The sequence below is a fragment of the Phaseolus vulgaris genome, chromosome 1 (genome assembly GCF_051622355.1).
Source record: "Phaseolus vulgaris cultivar YP4 chromosome 1, ASM5162235v1, whole genome shotgun sequence".
Lineage (NCBI taxonomy): Eukaryota > Viridiplantae > Streptophyta > Magnoliopsida > Fabales > Fabaceae > Phaseolus > Phaseolus vulgaris.
Window position 1 is genome coordinate 35,078,269 of NC_143498.1, and position 4,406 is coordinate 35,082,674.

Sequence of the window (4,406 nt, forward strand, 5' to 3'; positions counted from 1 at the left end):
TCCAATAGAATAAGTGGTTTTGAATACTCTTCTCCCATTTACTTTATGGGTCCTCTGATCTTTTATAATGTAAGAAAATAATTAATATATATATATATACATATATATATATATAATATTCATTAAAATCTTATATGTATCCAAATAAAAAGTTTATAGAATATATGATGTGATAAGAGGAGATAGATATAAAGCAAAGCAAATAAATATAAATATTGAATAGGTGAATATTAAATAGAGGTGTATGTTACCATTATTGTGTAGTTTAATACTTCTGATTGCACACTTAAATTTATTTTTAAAGAAATGGGCTCTTTAAATTACAATTGACACTTAAAATTATTAAAAGAATGTTATCTTTCACTTTAATAAATTAATTTTTGTCATAATAGAGTGTGAATAGGTTTTGTTATGGTGTAAGGATCACACTAATCCAATGACTAATCAAGTAAAAGAGATTTATTATATTCTCTTGCCATATTATTATTACTAATGAGGGGATTTAATAATAAATGTTGATTTAATTTATAATATGGATTGGTATTTAGGTAAAAAAATTATTAAAGTAATAAAGTCAATTCAAAACATAATAAGAAACATAATGAAAAAAAATAAGAAAAAAAAGGAAATTCATGACATATTTTTTAATACTTAATTGCAATAGTCTCACTTTAAATAAAGAAGATAAAACTTTAGAAAGAAAAGATACAAACACAAAATGCTCTAACGTGAAAAGTATAGTAATCTCTTGCCAGTATTATTTTTACATAGATAGGAAAAATTATTCTTGCATTACAAAGATCAGAAACCGCATTTAAGTAGTATGTGCAACAGAGAATGGTATCGGATCATTGTGTTTTAGTGGTGAAGTCACGGGTTAAAGATTGAGGCCCTAAACCATTTAGATCCATTGACGTGTGGCTCATGGAGCCAGACTTTAAGATGTTGGTAAAGGGAAAGTGGGACCGTATCATGTGCAAGGTAATAGTATGTCTATACTCAAAGATAAGCTGAAGCTTCTGAAGGCGGATCTTAAAGTGTGGAATAGAAGTATCTTTGGTTGTTTGGAATCTAACAAAAAACGTATTGTGTTGGAAATTAAGGAGCTTGATGGTAAGGATGACAATAACGTTCTTTAGGGAAATGGTAACATGAGAAGGATGGAATTGTTCAGTCAGTTGGGGTTGGTTGATAAAAAGTTAGATTCCATCTATAAACAAAAAGCAAGAGTGAACTGGTTTAAATATGGGGACATTAACTCAAAGTTCTTCCACTCTGCAATTTGATAGAGAAGACTAAAAAATGAGGTCAAAGGCGTCGAGGTTGACTCTCAATGGTGTGAGGAGCCGGAAGTTGTCCGTAGGAAAGCAAAGTTATTGTTTGAAAACAAGTTCAAGGCTACACACGACTATGGTGTTAGTTTGGGTTCGATGGAGTTCAAATCATTAACCTCGGAGGTTAGTAGGAAAATGATAGCTAGCTTCTCTGAGGAAGAAGTGAAGGACGCTGTGTGGCAGTGTGGAGGGGCAAAGAGTCCAGGTCCGAACGGGTTCAACTTCAATTTCATTAAGAACTGTTGGGACGTCATAAAAACTGATATTATGGAAGTTGTGCACTTTTTTCATACCACGGGTCATTCCTGAAGGGGTGTAATGCGTCCTTCATTGCCCTTGTTCCCAAGGTAAGGGATCCTTCTTTGCTTGAACAGTTCATACCCATATCACTTGTCGGTGCTATCTGCAAGATCATTACCAAGGTTTTGTCATGTCGTATGAAGAAAGTTATGCCTATGGTCATTGATGTTGTCAGTCCGCCTTCCTCAGTGACAGAGGCCTAATGGTTAGCGTTGTTATGGCTAATGAAGTTCTTGATGAGATTAGGAGGAACCGGAGGAGCGGGGTATGGTTTAAGGTGGATTTTGAAAAGGCGTATGATTTAGTCAGATGGAGGTTTCTGTTTGACATGCTTCGGAGGTTGGGGTTCCACAACAAGTGGATTGTGTGGGTTAAAGGGTTTTTGGGTTCGTCTTCTGTGTCTGTTTTGGTCAACGGGAGTCCTACGAAGGAATTCAAACCAACTAGGGGGTTGAGACAGGGTGATCCTCTAGCTCCATTCTTTTTCCTAGTGGTTGTTGAAGGACTAGCAGGGCTTGTAAGACAAGCATTGAGAACGGAGGTGCTCAGGGGTGTAAAGGTAGGAAGGAACAATATTGAGGGTTGTCTGTTACAGTTTGCAGACGACACACTTTTTCTGTGTGAATATTCTTTCAACAATATCTTTGCTATCAAGGTCATCCTTCGATGCTATGAAATTGTTTCAGGCCTAAAAGTTAACTTTCATAAGTCGAAGTTGGCTAGAATTAGCGTTGGCAGTTATGCCCTAACCACTTATGCGAAGACACTTAACTATAATACCGTGCGGTTACCCTTCCAATACCTGGGGGTAGAAGTTGGCGGAAATCCGAGGAAGAAACAATTCTGGGAGCCGGTAGTAAAGAAAATAGAAGCTAGACTAAGTTCTTGGAAAGGAAGATTCTTATCTATGGCAGGTCGAATTTGCCTGCTTAAATTGGTATTCACTACTATACCATTGTTCTACCTATCCGTCTTCAGAGCTCCAATAGCAGTGTGCAACAGAATCAGTAGTATACAAATAAGATTCCTTTAGGCATGGGGAAGAGAAAACAAAGCGATTTATTGGGTAAGTTGGGACAATGTTTGTAAGCCTTTTGAAGAAGGTGGGTTGGGGATAAAAGAGATTAGGAATTTTAACTCTGCTCTTCTGGCGAAATGGAAATGGGGGATTATGAGTGATGAGGGAGGGAAATGGAAAGACATCCTTAAATCTAAATATGGCTCAGAAGCAGTCAGAAGACAGGTTGGGTTGAAATACCAGTCGTGGTGGTGGAGGGATTTAGCTAAAGTAAGTGGTGAAGGGGAAGAAGAAGGATGGTTCCGTAAAGCTACAGGGTGGAAAGTCGACGATGGGGGCACAGTCAGATTCTGGGAGGATGTGTGGCTACAAAACAGTAGTCTTAAATCCTTGTATCCTAGACTATACTCCTTGTCTCTAGATCAAGGTAAGACGGTGGGAGAGGTAGGAAGATGGGAGGATGGTAGGTGGCGGTTTTGGTTTAATTAGAGAAGGGATAGGTATGATTGGGAATCGAATATGGAGGAAGAACTGCCTTCAAGACTAGCTATGGGAAATATATGTCACGATGTTCAAGACCGTCTCATTTGGAGGGGGGATCCAAAAGGTGTATTCTCGGTGAAATCAGCCTACTCTATTATGGCCCATCATCTAGCCAATGGCACAATGGATAACACTTTTGGTATTTTGTGGCAAGTGAAAGCCATGCCCAAAGCGCTTATCACTGCTTTAAGAGTCCTCCTTGACAGATTTCTAACCAGCGTTAATCTTATTAGGAGAGGAGTATCTGTGAATTCGCCTTTATGTGCTTTGTGCAATCTGTCAAAAGAATCATCTCAACACCTCTTCATATACTGTGTGTACACACAACGAGTATGGTCTCGTTGCTACCGCTGGATTGGCATCTTGGGGGTCCAAAACAAGGTGATCGGGAATCACCTGGTAAACTTCTACTTATTTCACCTATCTAGCAAGAAAAATCAGGTGTGGAGAGGAATATGGGCAGCAATTGTTAGATGCATCTGGAAGCAGAGAAACCAGGTTGTTTTCAAGGGAGGGGTCCCCGACGCTGATGAAGTACTTCAAAATGCTCAGCTGTTGTCTTGGCTGGTTAAAACACAAGGCAACTGTTTTTTCATATGCATTTTCAGACTGGATCTTGAATCCCAACCAATGCCTTCTTGCAGTTCATTGAAAGTTTTATTTTTTAAGATATCTTGAGATGGAGGTGGACTGTTAGTAGAAGCTCTTGCATATTCAATGGCTCTGGAGGGCGCTGTCTGAGACAAATTTAATTATACTTGTTTTGAAATTGATGCAATTTCGTTGGGCCTAGACAATGGTAATGAAGTCGCACATGGTATAACACATGTACAAATGGTGCAGGAGTACCTTGCTATCCCAATAAGGATTATACCTATGCTTGGTGTTACAAGAGTTATCTTTGCAGCATAATTTTTTAGATAAGCATACCTGAAACAACTGAAATGTGGCAGTCACAAAGGGTGGTGTAGAGGTGGAGGCATAAAGTGGGAGATGCAACCTTGGGGAATGTCTATCAACGCAGTTAAGTAGCTCCATTAGTGAAGTCCATGATATGACATAACAAAGGAATACAAAGCTAGAACAATGTGGTTGTTATGTTTTAGTTGCTGAGGCTGATTCAGATTTGATGTAGGATCTTGGTTATGTTGGTATGTTGGCCCTGCGCATGCTTTTGAATCCGTGCCTAGCCAAGTAAGGGCGTGTAAGCC